Source organism: Cervus elaphus, chromosome 1, assembly GCF_910594005.1.
Source record: "Cervus elaphus chromosome 1, mCerEla1.1, whole genome shotgun sequence".
NCBI lineage: Eukaryota > Metazoa > Chordata > Mammalia > Artiodactyla > Cervidae > Cervus > Cervus elaphus.
The window spans coordinates 32,345,501-32,362,956 of record NC_057815.1 but is presented as its reverse complement, the minus strand read 5'-3'; the positions used below and the strand labels follow the sequence as shown (position 1 = coordinate 32,362,956).

Sequence of the window (17,456 nt, the reverse complement as noted above, 5' to 3'; positions counted from 1 at the left end):
CCTTCACATGCTAGCAAGGTAATGCTCAAAATCCTTCAAGCTAAGCTTCAACAGTACATGAACTGAGAACTTCCAGACCTATAAACCGAATTTAGAAAAGGCAGAGGAACCAGAGATCAAATTGCCAACATCCATTGGATCATAGAAAAAGCAAGAAAATTACAGGAAAACATCTACTACTTCTTCATTGACTACACTAAAGTCTTTGACTGCATGGATCACAACAAACTGTATAAAACTCTAAAAGAGATGGGCATATGACCTTACTTGCCTTGTGAGAAACCTGTATGCAGGTTAAGAAGCAACAGTTAGAACCAGACATGGAACAACAGACTGGTTCAAAATTGGGAAACGAGTACATCAAGGCTGTATATTGTCACCCTGCTTATTTAACATATATGCAGAGTACATCATGCGAAATGCTGGGCTGAATGAATCTCAAGCTGGAATCAAGATTGATAGGAGAAAAATCAACAACATGAGATATGCAGATGATACCACTCTAGTGACAGAAAGCAAAGAGGCACTAAAGAGCCTCCTGATGAAAGTGAAAGAGGAGAGTGAAAAACCTGGCTTAAACCTAAGCATTTAAAAAACTAAGATCATGGCATCTTGCCCCATCACTTCATGGCAAATAGATGGGGGAAAAATGGGAACAGTGACAGACTTTATTTTCTTGGGCTCCAAAATCACTGGAGACAGTGACTGCAGCCATGAAGTTAAAAAACGCTTGTTCCTTGGAAGAAAAGCTATGACAAACCTAGACAGTGTGTTAAAAAGCAGAGACATCAATTTGCCAACAAAGGTCTGTATAGTCAAAGCTATGGTTTTTCCAGTAGTCATGTGTGGATGTGAGAGTTGGACCATAAAGAAGGCTGAGGGCCAAAGAATTGATGTTTTCGAGCTATGGTGCTGGAGAAGATTCTTGAGAGTCCCTTAGACAGCAAGGAGATCAAACCAGTCAATCCTATAGGAAATCAACCCTGAAATATTCTTCGGAATGACTGATGCTGAAGCTGAAGCTCTAGTACTTAGGCAACCTGATGTGAAGAACTAACTCATTGGAAAAGACCCTGTGCTGGGAAAGATTGAAGACAGGTGGAGAAGGGGATGAATTGAGGATGATGGATGATATCCCGATTCAATGGACAGAGTTTGAGCAAACTCTGAGAGGTAGTGAAGGACAGAGAAGCCTGGCATGCTGCAGTCTGTGGGGCTGCAGAGTCAGACAGGACTGAGTGACTGAACAATGGTTTTGAAAAGTTGGTCAGCCAGTGTAGCAAGTGCATTTGTGTGTAACTTGGACCAACCCGGCTTATGTCTTTTGACTAGAGTAGCCAAATCCTCATCTAAATATTCTAAAAAGGCAGAGTTAAGCAAAGGATTATTTTGGTGGTTAGCAATAATTCAGGTGTCAAGTCAGAATGTTGGTTAAAAGTTTCTTTCAAACTTTTCATAATAGTACATAATTGATTCATTCTCTCTTTGCTTGCAACTGTTGAATCTCTGTCCAGTCTGCGATTTTTGGAAAATGCTCTGGGATAAGTTCAAACAATTTCTGAGCTAATTCCTTGCATTCATTGTGAGCCTGTGGTTCAGAATCCAAGAAGTGATGTTTTCATTCTGCTTTATTCATTCCCTTGCTTTGCTTTCAGAAACTAACAGCTGTATTAATTAACATAGATTTGAAAACCTGGGCTTGTAGGTTCAGATGGTTAACTCAGATTCCTTAGCAAAACCCAATGGGGGGAAAAAAAACCAACAATGGATCCTGACTTGGATTTGGAAATTCCTTAGCTAAGGCTCTAAGTTCTGTTTGGGTCCAGGATGTGTACATAAACACCAAGGATGGTTCACCTCTCCCTGTAATACATTTCTCCTTAAGAGAGCTATAATCACTTCTGATTTTTTTTTCCCTTTATTGGGGAAGATGGAGAAGTAAGAGGCAGAGGAGTTGGAAGAGAAAGAAATAGCATCTGTGCCAGGCAATTCAGATAGAAGAGGGTACATGGGAGAAGCAGAGGGAGAGACAGAGTGAGAGTACTATAGCAGATTTTTTTTTAGTTCTGATAGAGTTTTCAACAATTAATTGTTGGTTTCCTGCAAAGAAGTTATGCTATCATTTCCTCTTGTAGAAGCTTCTAGATCTCTTTTAGAAGTTTATAGATACCAATCAAAGTAATTCATTCCATTCAGTCTGTTTGATCTTAGAGCTGACTTTTTTCTGTGTGTGCAAAATATAAATTCTGGAATATCAGAAATACTCCAATGTGGTCATTTTAGGTTGAGATCTCCTTTAATGTCCCCAATTAAGTAGATACTTGCAAGTGTGAGTTTTTGTTTGTGCATAAACCTGGCTGGTATGTTAGTCAGAGACTGGCTTTCTGATGCCCCTTGTTTCAGTGTTTGAGAGGCTCTATTTCCCATCTTAAATTTCTCAGGGGTAAAATTTACTAGTGAAGTCATGTAGTGGGCCAGTGTGCTGCTTGTGAGCTTAACTCTCTTGGTGTCAGCCTAGAGTTGTTTCAGCCTTCTTACATGTTTCAGTTTCTCCATTTGGTGGTCTAAGACCATGGCAAGTGCTCAGATCACTGAAAGGCCAATTTTTATTCATGACCCCTGGATGAACAAGTGTTTTAATTAGTGAGTGGGTTTCCCTGTGGGACCGCTCCATGGTGTGAAAACTATGTGCCCACCACTCCTGTAAATTTCTCAGTAGCCTGAGAAAGCCATAACTGACTGGGAGGAGACTTGTCCCTTTTCTTCAGAGCAAAGCTCTCATGTAGTATCTTCACTTTTATCCTGCCAATTCTGTTAAGGCAACTGAATTGAGGAATTGTATCAGATCAGCCTCTTACCTAACCACTCAACCCAGACCACTGTCTCCTATAATTGCAAACCCTGGTATCTTTTAACCACACCTCCCAGTATCTTTCACCTGAGTTGCTATTTTCCTGGTATCTTTCAACCAGGCCACCCTGAGTATCTTTCAACTGAAGGGGTGGCAGGGGGCGGGGGGCAGGCACATGCTATACACAGCCAAATAAATCTCAGGAGATCCAATATGGGAGATCCAAGAACCAGGAGAGACTTAGCTAAATCTACCTGGACTCTCCGAGGAGGCAGATAGGTGAAAGGGCCCTTTCCTGGAAGCAAGTCTCTGGTTTTTTGTAGAGTTCAGGTGAAGTAGAGAAGTCCACTCTGGGTCCCTTTGTGGTCACCGTAACTGCTGACCAGAAAAGGGCACAGTGTGAAAGGTGTGAGTTAAGTTTTATTTGGGGCAAAATGAAGATTATAACCCAGGAGACAGCATTTCAGATAGCTCTGAGGAACTGCTCCAAATAGGTAGGGGAAAAGTCAGTATACATATGATTTTTGTGAAGGGGGAGTGCATGCAATCAACTGCATATTTTTGCAGAAGATTTCTGCTAATCAGGAGGAGCAGAAGTCACCATGATGGAATTTAGTGCTTTTCTAGATATGAGAAGATGCAAGAGTTGGGCTCACAAAGTCAGCTCCTGAAAATATCTAACTCTCTGAAGACCTCTGCCAGTTTTTCCAGAGCAGAGAGTGCCTCATTTCTGCTCTCCACCCTGAACTCCCTTCGGGGGGTGTTGAAAGTCAGCAGCTGCAGTAGCATGTAATTTAATCCTTGTAGAGGTCGATGGCAAGTGCCAATTTGTAGTTGACAGTAGCATATTTTGGGGCAGTATATTCTGGTCCCCTTCAATAGGAAGGTAAATAGTTAAGTGATGAGTTTGAGTGTATATTACCTTTATTTTCTTTGATTGTAAGTTTAAGTAATTTAATTTTAAAATAATGACTGTGTGTAAAAACTATCTCACAAAATTCTCAAAAATGTAAAATTTGACTCTACTGAAACAAGTCAGCTCTAGTCCATTGCCAAACCATGCCAGTCAATGACCCGTATGATGATGGTGTGGCTCCCGCCTGTTTCTCTTACCTCCCGCTCTCCTGCCTCTTCTCTGAGCTCCACGGGCACTGTTGTCTTCTTTTCTACCACTTGAACACACCGGGCTCCTTATCTCAAGACATTTTTATCTTTTGTTCCCTGTTCCTGGAACCCTCTTCTACTGTTTTCCCATGGTTCGTTCTTTGCATAATGAACAGTAGTGTTTCCTAATTAAAGAGGCCATCCTTGGCTGTTTGTATTAAAATATCCCTTGGTCATTCTTTATCTCTACTCTGTTTTATCACTGTTGCACATGAACTTCTTTTAGTTTTTACCTCCATATTTTAAATAGCATGTTATTCTACTTTTTATATATTACTTTATATGTCTTAAAATAGATCTTAATTTATTTTCTTTTTTCATTTTTAAAATTAATTTTTGTTATAATATGGTTGATTTACAGTGTTATATTAGTTTCTGCTGTGCAGCAAAGTGAGTCAATTATACATATACCCACTCTTAGATTCTTTTTCCATATAGGTCACAGAGTACTCAGTAGAGTTCCCTGTGCTATATTTTAAGAGTAGGTTCTTATTAGTTATGTATTTTATATAGAGTAGTGTGTATATGTCACTCTTGATTTCTTTAGATGTGGCTGTTTTCTGGAAGCCTCTTACAATATAAAATGAGAAATTAGCTCTCTTATACCAACTATATGTACATACACACACTGGTCTTCTATGTTCATCTTCCTAATTAAAAAAAAAATCATGTCATAACACTAAGTAGATTTCAAGATTTTAATTGCATTCAATATAAGGAGGAGTTATTACAAAGTACACTTAACCTTGAACAATGTGGGATTAGGGGTGCTGACTCTTCATGCAGTTGAACATCCAAATATAACTTTTGACTCTCAAAACTTAACTACAGCAGCCTTACTGTAACATAAACAGATGATTAACACATATTTTGTATGTTATATGTATTATATACTGTATTCTTATAATAAAGTAAGCTAGAGAAAAGAATGTTTTTACAATCACAAGGAAGAGAAAATACATTTACAGTACTGTGCTTTATTTTTTTGCCTTGGAAACGAACAGAGATCATTCTGTCATTTTTGAGATTGCACCCAAGTACTGCATTTCAGACTCTTTTGTTGACTGTGAGGGCTACTCCATTTCTTCTAAGGGATTCTTGCCCACAGTAGTAGATTTACTGGTCATCTGAATTAAATTCACTATGGTTTTTCCAGTAGTCATGTATGGATGTAAGTTGGACTATAAAGAAAGCTGAGCACTGAAGGATTGATGCTTTTAAACTGTTGTGTTGAAGAAGACTCTTGAGAGTTCCTTGGACAGCAAGGAGATCAAGCCAGTCCATCGTAAAGGAAATCAGTCCTGAATATTCATTGAAAGGATTGATGCTAAAGCTGAAGCTCCAATACTTTGGCCACCTGATGGGAAGAACTAACTCACTGGCAAAGACCCTGATACTAGGAAAGATGGAAGGCAGGAGGAGAAGGGGACGACACAGGATGAGATGATTGGATGGCATCACCAACTGGATGGAAATGAATTTGAGCAAGCTCTGGAGTTGGTGATGGACAGGGAAGCCTGGCGTGCTGCAGTCCATGGGTTCGCAAAGAGTCGGACACGACTGAACAACTGAACTGAACTGAACTGATGGTGATACACTGATATTGAATTTCTCCAGTTACAGGAGAGTGAGGCACACCGTTGTGGTTATTAGATTTTCACACAAAGACACACACACACACACAGCAGACAAGTTTATTAAGTATACAGCATGATCATTTGCTATTCATTAAGTGGAAATCAATCATAAAGATCTTCATCCTCATCATCTTCACAATGAATAGACTGAGGAAGAAGAGGGATTGTTATTTACTTTCTCAGATTGGCAGAGGTGCGAGAGGTATAGGAGGTGAAGGGGGAGGTAGGAGAGGCAGGCAAGCCCAGTGTAATTTTATAGAAAGATGTCATAGTTTCTGCTTGACTTCTTACTTCTTCATTTCTCTAAAAGTGTTTCTACATGGCTCCAATCCTTCCACTGTTTAGTTTCAGTGCCTGTAGCATAGACGATTCCATGTTTTAAAAGAAGTTGAAAGCAATCTTGAATAGTAAGAACTCTTCTGCTATAATAGATTGTCTAAATGTCAATTTGTTTCCTGGCACTGCTGCTTCTGTATTTTCTTTCTTATCATGTGGAACTGGTTCAGAAGCACTCATCTCCATCAAGTTGCCTTCTAATTCCTCTGATGTGTCTGTTAGCCCTTGAATGTCTCCAGGTTCCATATCTTGAAACCCTTCACCCCCTACCTTTTTGCCACGTCCACAATCCCATTTATGATCTCCTTGACTGTCTCTGTAATAAGTTCTATGAAGTCATGGACAGCATCTGGAAACTGTTTTCTCCAGCAGGAATTTATTGTTTCAGGCTTGATGGCTTTTTCATTTCCTTTTCTATAACCATGATGGCAACTCTCGTGTAATTTTTCCAGACTTCCATGATGTTCTGTTTGGTTCTCTGCTAGAATATTGACAGTCCTATTCATAGAGTACCATGTGCAATGAGATTTAAAGGTCCTTATTGACACCTTGATCTGGAGACTGAATTAGAGATGTTGTGTTTTCATATCAGATAGACCACTTTGATGCATTCAGTGATGAACTCATAGAGTTCTGAGTAACCAGGGACATTGTCCAATATCAAAAGAATTTTAAAAGACAGTCCTTTACTGGCAAGGTACTTCCTGACTTCAGTGACAAAGCATCAATGGAGTCAGTTCAGTAAAAAGTGTACTGGTTGTCCAAGTCTTCTTGTACAACTAAAAGACTGACAGCTGGTATTTATCTTTTTCCTCTAAGTCTCAGGGGTTAGCAGCTTTATAGTTAAGGGCAGTCCTGATCATAAACTCAGCTGCATTTGTACAAACAGTAGAGTTAGCCTGTCCCTTCTTACCGTATGTCCTGGTACTTACTTCTCTTCTTCATTACTAATAAATGTCCTTTGTGGCATTTTTTCCCCAGAATAGGGCACTCTTCTCTGCACTGAGAACCAGTTGAGGCAGATAGCCTTTCCGTTTTCTTCAGTGGGCATCTGAACCTGTCTATCACCTTTTAGTTGGCAGAAGCTGCTGCTTCTATTATCTTTACATTTTTTAAAGCCAAACCTTTTTCTAAAAATATCAAACCATCCTTTGCTGGAATTAAAATTTTTCAGCTTTAGATTCTTTTGCTTAATGTTTTCATGTAATGACTTCACTTTTCCTTGAATCACATTAGAGTCTGTAGGTATGACTTCTTATAGCAATCCTGCCCCCACATAAAAGCTGCATTTTCAATTTATGACAAGAAGGTACTTTGCAAAAAGTGCAAGGTTTTCACACCAGATGTCAAAGCCGGAGTGAGAGCTTCATGAATTTCTTTCCTTTTTTTTTTTTTTTTTTTTTAACAATGTTCCTTGTTGTTCAGTAGCTAACTCATATCCAACTCTGCAACCCCATGGACTGCAGCATACCAGGTTTCCCTGTCCTTCACTATCTCCTGGAATTTGCTCAAACTCATGTCCATTGAATCAGTGATGCCATCCAACCATCTCATCCTCTGTTGCCCTCAATCCTTCCCAGCATCAAGGTCTTTTTCAATGAGTTGGCTCTTTGCATCAGGTGGCTAAAGTGTTAGAGCTTCAGCCTCAGTCCTTCCAATGAATGTTCAGGGTTGATTTAGGATTGATTGGTTTGATCTCCTTGCTGTTCAAGGGATTCTCAAGAGTCTTTTCCAGCACTACAATTTGAAAGCATCAATTTTTGGTCAGCCTTCTTTATGGCCCAATTCTCACATCCATATATGACTATTGGAAAAACCATAGTTGACCATATGGACTTTTGTCAGCAAAGTAGTGTCTCTGCTTTTTTAATACACTGTCTAGGTTTGTATGGCTTTCCTCTCAAGGAGCAAGTGTATTTTAATGTCATGGCTGTGGTCACTGTCCACAGTGATTTTGGAGCCCAAGAAAGTAAAATCTGCCACTATTTCCATTTTTTCCCATCTATTTGCCTTGAAGTGATGGCATAGATGCCATGATCTTAGTTTTTTGAATGTTGCCTTTCAAGCCAGCTTTTTCACTCTCCTCTTTCACCTTCATCAAGAAGCTCTTTAGTTCCTGTTCACTTTCAGTCATTAAGGTGGTATCAGCTGCATATCTGAGGTTGATAATATTTTTCCTGGCAATCTTGATTCCAGTTTGTGATTCATACAGCTTGGCATTTCACATGGTGTACTCTGCATATAAGTTAAATAAGCAGGATGACAATATACAGCCTTAACATCTCAATTTGGAACCAGTCCGTTGTTCCATTTCCAGTTCTGACTTTGCTTCTAGACCTGCATACAGGTTTCTCAGGAGGCAGGTAAGGTAGTCTGGTATTCTCATCTCTTTTAAGAATTCTCCACAATTTGTTGTGATCCACACAGGCAAAGGCTTTAGCATAGTCAATAAAGCAGAAGTTTTGCTGGAATTCTATTGCTTTATTTATGATACAATGGATGTTAGCAATTTAATCTCTGGTTCCTTTGCCTTTTCTAAATCCAGCTTGTACATCTGGAATATTTTGGTTCATGTACTGTTGAGCCTAGCTTGAAGGATTTCGAGCATTACCTTGCTAGCATGAGAAATGAGCACAATTGTGCAGTAGTTTGAACATTCTTTAGTGTTGCCTTTCTTTGGGATTGGAATGAAAACTGACCTGTTTCCATCCTGTGGCCACTGCTGAGTTTTCCAAATTTGCTGGCATGTTTGGAGAGTGCAGCACTTTAACAGCATCATCTTTTAGGATTTCAAATAGGACAGCTGGAATTCCATCACCTCCACTAGCTTTGTTTGTAGTAATGAATCCTAAGGCCCACTTGACTTCACACTCCAGGATGTCTGGCTCTAGGTGAGTGACCACACTATTGTGCTTTTCTGGGTCATCAAGACCTTTTTTTGTACAGTTCTTCTGTATATTCTTGCCACCTCTTCTTAATCTCTTCTGCTTCTGTTAGGTCCTTGCCATTTCTGTCTTTTATTGTGCCAATCTTTGGATGAAATGTTCCCTTAATATCTGATTTTCTTGGAGAGATCTCTAGTCTTTCTCATTCTATTGCTTTCCACTATTTCTTGGCATTGTTCCCATAAGAAGGGCTTCTTATCTCTCCTTGCTATTCTTTGGAACTCTGCATTCAGATGGGTATATGTTTCCCTTTCTCCTTTGCCTTTCACTTCTATTCTTTTCTAAGCTTTTTGTAAGGCCTCCTCAGATAACCATTTTGCCTTCTTGCATTCCTTTTTCTTTGGGATGGTTTTGATCACCACCTCCTGTACAGTGTTATGAACCTCCATCCATAGTTCTTCAAACACTCTATCATATCTAATCCCTTGAATCTATTTGTCACTTCCACTGTATAATCATAAGGGATTTGAGTGGCCCTAGTGGTAAAGGACCCACCTACCAACGTAGGAGATGTAAGAGATTCGGATTCGATCTTTGGGTGAGGAAGATCCCCTGGAGAAGGGCATGGCAACCCACTTCAATATTCTTGCCTGGAAAATCCCATGGACAGAGGAGCCTGGCAGGCTACAGTTCATAGTGTCACACAGAGTCAGACACAACTGAAGCAACTTGGCACGCATGCATACCTGAGTGACATAGTGGTTTTCCCCACTTTCTTCAATTTAAGTCTGAATTTTGCAATAAGGAGCTCATGATCTGAGCCACAGCCACCTCCTGATCTTGTTTTTGCTAACTGTATAGAGCTTCTGCATCTTCAGCTGCAAATAATGCAATCAATCTGATTTTGGTATTGAGTATTTGGTGATGTCTATGTGTAAAGTCATCTCTTGTGTTGTTGGAAGAGGGTGTTTGTTATGACTAGTGTGTTCTCTTGGCAAAACTGTTAGCCTTTGCCCTGCTTCATTTTTTGCTCCAAGGCCAAACTTGCCTGTTACTCCAGGTATCTTCTGACTTCATACTTTTGCATTTTAATCACCTGTGATGAAAAGGACATCTTTTTTGGGGTACTAGTTCTAGAAGATCTTGTAGGTCTTCATGGAACCATTTGACTTCATCTTCTTTGGCATTAGTGGTTGGGGCATAGACAGTTGTCCTTAGACTGGATTAATTTATCTTAAAATGGCTGGTAACTGCAGCTGCTGGCTTTACTGTACAGTACATATTAAGCGATTCAACTTTTCTTGTAATGTCATGAATGCTGCTTCTTGGGAACACACACTTTCATTATCACTAGCAGCACTTTGTTTGGGTGTTATTCAAGGTTTACACTAAGGATGATGAAAAATATATGAGACCCATGGGAGATCACCTCTCACTGTGATATGCAATTTATTGGAGAGATGAATTCCTCACATGGAGATGATTAGCACCACAGCATATTAAGCAGATACTCTCAACACTTGTGCTCCCTGCAGTAGCAACAGTAGGTGGCTATAAATTGATTACCATGGTAAAGTCTGTTCTACAATTTTATGCAGGTATGTGTAATATTGCATCTTTACAATTGTTTACAATTCTCTCAACTGCAAATGGCACCATGTTCAGTCTGTGTGTGCATAACATTTGATAAATTTTAAGTTTTTATAATAGATTCATGTGTATTTTATGGTAGCAAATTGATAAGATAAACTGGTATCTACATATATTTAATACTGTCATGACAATACCTTTTTCTTTGTTTTCTTATATTTCTAGGCCATGCAGTTTACCTGTAAGTTTTTTCAAATTGTTGTAAATTTCCAAAACTTTTCCCAATATGTTTATTGAAAAAAATCTGCATATATATGGACCCACACAGTACAAACCGTATTGTTCAAGGGTCAACTATAATTAAATGTCCAGAATAAGCCTTTTGAATCAGAAGCCAATAACCAATCATGCCACCTCCAAATTCATATTATTGTGGGTGATTGGCATTATCATAGGGTATATAATTATGGAGTATTACTGTTGTATCATACATTTTGGGAGGATTAATATTAATATTCACATAGTAATAGATTTATTCATAATTATTCATGTTGAGTCACAGAGATAGCTTAGTTTTTTGTTTTCTTTTGCTCCCTTTCAGGGTGACATTCAAAAAGTTTAAGTCAGATCATGTTACTCCTCTAGTCTAACCCTTCAGTAGCTTCCCATCACAGTTACAATAAAATTCTAACATTCAGCATGTACTGTGTAATCCCATCACCTCGCTGCTTTTATCTCCTACTACTCTTTTTTCTCTACAGTTGGCTACAGTCACACTGTCATTCTTCCTGTTCCAGCGTCCTATTTCATTGCCTTCACACTTGCTGTTCTGTCTTCCTAAAACACTCTGTGTGTATAAATAGCTCACTCCACTTCACTCAAGCTTCTGCTTTAAACAGCAATGAATTAATATAATATAGAATTTGGGGGGCTTCCCAGTTGGTGCTGGTGGTAAAGAACCTGCCTGCCAATGCAGGAGACATAAGAGATGTGGGTTCAATTCCTGGGTCAGGAAGATGCCCTGGAGGAAGGCATGGCAACCCACTCCAGTATTCTTGCCTGGAGAATTCCATAGACAGAGGAGCCTGGCAGGCCACGGTCCATAGGGTTGCATAAAGTCAGAGACAAATTATGCAACTTAGCATGCATGCACACATGTAGAGTTTTTAGCCTCCTTTGTCGTTTATTATATTATTCCCGCCAAGAGGTATTTATTTAAAACTATTTTTAACCAGTACATGATATTAATGAAAAGTTAAAATCTGCCTCTAATCCCCAACATCCATCCTGCTAAGCTCAGTCTAGACAAGACTAGTAAAGCAGCACTAAGAACAAGATTATTCAGAAGACTGAGATCCTTATGAGTGGTGTCTGATATACGTACAGAGGCATCTGTTGATGCCTCTAGATTGGTAGATTCCAGTTTATATACTCCAGTCTCTAGAATGTTAAGCAAATGCTATTGACATTACATGAAATATATGTAACTAAATTAACACCTGAACCTGATTCTGAGACCAAACTGACCCTGATTCCAAGATGAATTTTCAGTGGTAAAGAAACTTTTGAAAATTTTATTTCCAATGGGTTGCAGACTATTGCTCTTGAAAATAAAATAAAAATGAATTACTAGAAAAAGAAAAAACATAACAAGGATCTACAAACTTACTGATTGTGTATATGTGCGTGTGTGTGTGCACACACACCACAATAATGTCAAATTGCTATAAAATCTTCAAACTACTCTCGATTTCTGTCTTTGTTTCTTCTGGTAACATATAGCTCAGAGACTGGCATAGGTTTATGGACCACATTCAAAATAGCATAGCTTTTAGGGATCCACCTACAGGAGACTCACTCAAACCCCTCATGCCCTCTCCCTCCCCCATCCTATTTCTGCTAACTTTTCAAGTTAAGCCTGCAGTGAATTTTTCTCCTGCTGGTGATGAACTAATTTTAAAAAAATTTTATTATTCAAGTAGTACATGTTCATTATAAAAGTAAATGAAAAAGCTTTGCGCAGTGGCAGTATCGTAGCCAATGAGGTTTATCCGAGGCGCGATTATTGCTAATTGAAAACTTTTCCCAATACCCCGCTGTGACGACTTGAAATATAGTCGGCATTGGCTAGAAAAAAAAAAATTAAAAAATTTTTTAAAAAAAGTAAATGAAAATAAACATATTTTAAATTCCTCCTTAATTCTATCATCACTATCAACATTCATATTCATATGTACATAGTTGTGCATATACATGTGTTTGTGCTCAGTTGCACATTCCTGTCCAACTCTGCAGCCCTCCAGGCTCCTTTGTCCATAGTTTGCCAGGCAAGAATACTGGAGTGGGTTGCCATCTCCTATTCCAGAGAATCTTCCCAACCCAGGAATTGAACCCATGACTCTTGCATCTCCTGCATTGGCAGGCGGATTCTTTATCACTGTACCACCTACAGTTATCTATTTGAATAGAGCAGGGAGAAGCTAACATACATAACTTTTGAAACTGTTTAATAAACTGCTTTTTGAAAACTGACATCATAATATAAAACATTTTCCATGTCAGTGTGTGCATTTACAGCATCATTTTGAATATTCTCATAGGGTTCTATTGTTATGACAGCATCATAATTTATTTAACCAACTTCCTATTCTGTTAGCCAGCATATTATTTATTGATCTGCTATTCTTTAGCTACAATTGAGAATGTTTTGAGGGAAATTATCCATTTTGCATAAATTAACACAGGAAGCCAGACATCCCTATCTTTCACTATCTCTTGGGCTTTGCTCAAACTCATGTCCATTGAATCAGTGATGCCATCCAACCAACTCATCCTCAATTCATCCCCTTCTCCTGCCCTCAGTCTTTCCCAGTGTCAGGGTCTTTTCCAATGAGTCATCTCTTAGCATCAGATGGCCAAAGTATTGGAGCTTCAGCTTCAGCATCATTTTCCAATGAATATTCAGGGTTGATTTCCTCTAGGATTGATTGGTTTGATCTCCTTGCTGTCCAAGGGATTTTTAAACGTCTTCTCCAGCACCACAGTTTGAAAGCATCAATTTTTCAGTGCTCAGCATTCTTTATGGTCCAACTCTCACATGACTGCGGGAAAAACTATAGCTTTGACCATATGGACTTTTGTTGGCAAAGTGATGTCTCTGCTTTTTAATATGCTGTCTAGCTTTGTCAATGCTTTTCTTCCAAGGTTTAAGTGTCTTTAATTTCATAGCTGCAGTCACTGTCCACAGTGATTTTGGAGCCCAAGAAAATAAAATTTGTCAGTTTCTATTTATTTATGTCTTCTTTTATTTCATTCAGCAATGTTTTGTAGTTTTCAATGAACAAGTCTTTAACTTCCTTAGTAAAGTTAATTCCTCAGTATAATATTTTATTTTCTTTGATGCTATTGTAAATAACTATTTTTATAATTTCCTTTCCAGACTGTTCATTGTTAGTGTATATTAATAGAAATGCAACTGAATTTTGTGTGCTGACTGTATCCTACTACTTTGATGAATTTATTTAATAGGACCAGAAGCATTTTTTTTGTGGAATCTTTAAGGTTTTATACATATAAGATGTTTTCTGTGAACAGAGATAATTTTACTTCTTCCTTTCCAATTTGATGCCTGTATTTCTCTATCTTGCCAAATTACTCTGGCTAGAACCATGAGTATTATGTTGAAAAAAAAGTGGCAAAATTGGATATCCTTGCTTTATCCTGGTTTCAGAGTAGTTGCAGCCTTTCACCACTGGGTATAATGTATACTGTGTATAATGTATACTGTGTATAATGTATGCTGTGGAATTTTAATTTATGATTTTAATATGTTGAGCTGGTTTCCTCCTATTCCAAATTTATTGAAGAGTATTATCATGAAAGGGTGTTGAATTTTATCAACTGCTTTTCTTACATCAATTGAGATAATTATGTAGGTTTTTTCCTTCATTCTGTTAATGTTCTATATTGATTGATTTTTAATACAATCTAGTAGGAAAAATAGATAAATAAATGAAATCAATAAAACTTCAGCAGTAGCCTACAGGAAATACAATATTTACCATCTGAGGTGTGGTCAGATCAATACTAGTTGAGGTCCTAAGACTATGCTTAGAGGTAGACACAGTCCCTACATCCCTAATGTTAATTCCGATCCAGATTAAGGTAGATGTTATAGGACTTCATCTTAAAACTTCCATTACATGACCTCTGGGCTTTCTGATTTGTATATTTTTCTACTAATTGGGCCACTGGGTTGGGAAGATCCCCTGGAGAAGGGAAAGGCTACCCACTCCATAATTCTGGCCTGGAGAATTTCATGGACTATATAGTCCATGGGGTCACAACGAGTCAGACACAACTAAGTGACTTCCACACACACACACGCGCACACACACACACACTACTAATTGAGGACTCAGAGATTACATCTTGTTATATGACAGCTATCAGATGGGATAATCCAATGTTCTAAGTGAAAATTTATACATTTTTTTACAATTCACTTTATGTAAACTAAAGAAAAAACACCAAAAAGTGATTTAACCTATTTCTCCCACACTCCACTGTCTCTCCACCTCTGGAAGTTACCAGTCTGTTCTCTGTATCTATAAGCTTGGTTTTTTAATTTACTTATTATTTTAGATTTTATATATAAAAGAGATCATATAGTATTTGTCCTCTGACTTATTTCACTTACCATAATGCTCTTGAGGTCTGTTCATCTTGTCACAAATAGAAAAATTTTCTTATTGTTTTATGGCTGAGTTATATTCCATTGTGTATATATTCCACATCTTCTTTATCCATTCATCCATCCTTGGAATACTTAGGTGTTTCCACATCTTGGCTACTGTAAATAATGCCGCAATGAACATGAGGTGTATATATCTTTTTGAGTTAGTGTTTTCATTTTCTTCAGGCAAATGCTTAGAAGTAGAATTGCTGGGTCATATGGTAGTTATATTTTTATTTTTTTGAGGAAACTTCATACTGTTTTCTATAGTGCTTGTACAAATTTACATTCTGCCAATAGTGCACAATGTAGAGAAAAGGGTTTCCTTTTCTCTACATCCTCACCAACACTTATTATTTCTAGTCTTTTTTATAATAGCCATTCTAACAGGTGTAAGGTGATATCTCATTGCTATTTTGATTTACATTTCCCTGATGATTAAGTATGTAGAGCATCTTTTTATGTACCTGTTGGCCATCTGTATTCTTCTGGGAGAATGTCTATTCAGATCGTCTGCCCACTGGTAAATTGGATTGTTTGTTTGTTATTGAGTTATATGAGTTTTAAAACATATTTTGGATACTAGCCCCTTATCAGATATATGACTTACAAATATTTTCTCCCATTCAGTAGTTTACCTTTTCATTTTGTTGATGGTTCCTTTGCTCAGAAGCTTTTAGTTTAATATAGTCCCACATGTTTGTTTTTGCCTTTTTGTTGCTTTTGGTGCCATATACAAAAGTCGTTACCAAAACCTATGTCAAGGGGCTTACCACCTGTGTTTCCTTCCAGAGTTTTATGGTTTCAGATCTTATGTTCAAACTTTTAATCCATTTTGTTTGGTTGTCTTCTTAACATATATCTTTCATTGAAGTATCATTGACTTATAATGTTTTAGATGCACAGCAAGGTGATTCAGTTTTACATATACACATATATTATTTTATATTACTTTCCATTATAGGTTATTATAAGATATTGACTACAGGTCTCTACACTATACAATAAACCTTTGTGGCTTGCTGCATATCTATTTTTAATTAGAAATCTAGCATTCTATCCATACTAAGTCAAACAAGTGGAATCAAAGTCATGAATGTTTAACAAAAATTGATCAGTTTTCTAAAGTATATATATTATACATATATATATGTATGTATACAGATCACAATAAACTGTGGAAAATTCTGAAAGAAATGGGAATAGCAGACCACCTGACCTGTCTCTTGAGAAATCTGTATGCACGTATGCAGAAATCTGTATGCAGGTCAGTTAGAACTGGACATGGAACAACAGACTGGTTCCAAATAGGAAAAGGAGTATGTCAAGGCTGTATATTGTCACCCTGCTTATTTAACTTATATGCAGAGTACATCATGAGAAATGCTGGGCTGGAAGAAGTACAAGCTGGAACAAGATTGCCGAGAGAAATATCAATAACCTCAGATATGCAGATGATACCACTGTAATGGCAGAAAGTGAAGAAGAACTAAAGAGCCTCTTGATGAAAGTGAAAGAGGAGAGTGAGAAAGTTGGCTTAAAGCTTAACATTCAGAAAACAAAGATCATGGCATCCATTCCCATCATTCATGGCAAATAGATGGAGGAACAGTGGAAACAGTGGCTGACTTTACTTTTTGGGGCTCCAAAATCACTGTAGATGGTGATTGTAGCCATCAAATTAAAAAACACTTACCCCTTGGAAGGAAAGTTATGACCAACCTAGACAGCATATTAAAAAGCAGAGACATTACTTTGCCATTGAAGGTCCGTCTAGTCAAGGTTATGGTTTTTCCCCTAGTTATGTATGGATGTGAGAGTTGGACTATAAAGAAAGCTGAGTGCCGAAGAATTGATGTGTTTGAACTGTGGTGTTGGAGAAGACTCTTGAGAGTCCCTTGGACTGCAAGGAGATCCAACCAGTCCATCCTTAGGGAGATCACTCCTGGGAAGGACTGATGTTGAAGCTGAAACTCCAATATTTTGGCCACCTGATGCGATGAGCTGACTCATTTGAAAAGACCCTGATGCTGGGAAAGATTGAAGACAGGAGGAGAAGGGGATGACAGAGGACGAGATGGTTGGATGGCATCACCGACTCAATGGACATGAGTTTGGGTAAACTCCGGGAGTTGGTGATAGACAGGGAGGCCTGGTGTGCTGCGATCCATGGGGTCGCGAAGAGTCATACATGGCTGAGCGACTGAACTGAACTGAACTGAACAGACTTTTGGTGAAATCTTTAGGGTTTTCTTTGT

At 38.2% G+C, this 17,456-nt stretch overlaps 1 protein-coding gene and 1 non-coding gene across 11 annotated transcripts in view; both read left to right on the top strand.

Annotated features, from left to right (window-relative positions):
• The window catches only part of C1H11orf65 (chromosome 1 C11orf65 homolog), a 98,334-nt gene that overhangs the window by 11,948 nt on the left and 68,930 nt on the right, over positions 1-17,456 (top strand). The gene's annotated exons all lie outside the window — the stretch shown is intronic.
• LOC122703835 lies at positions 12,475-12,615 on the top strand. Its single transcript, XR_006343626.1, has one exon. It is a non-coding gene; the product is annotated as a U4 spliceosomal RNA (small nuclear RNA).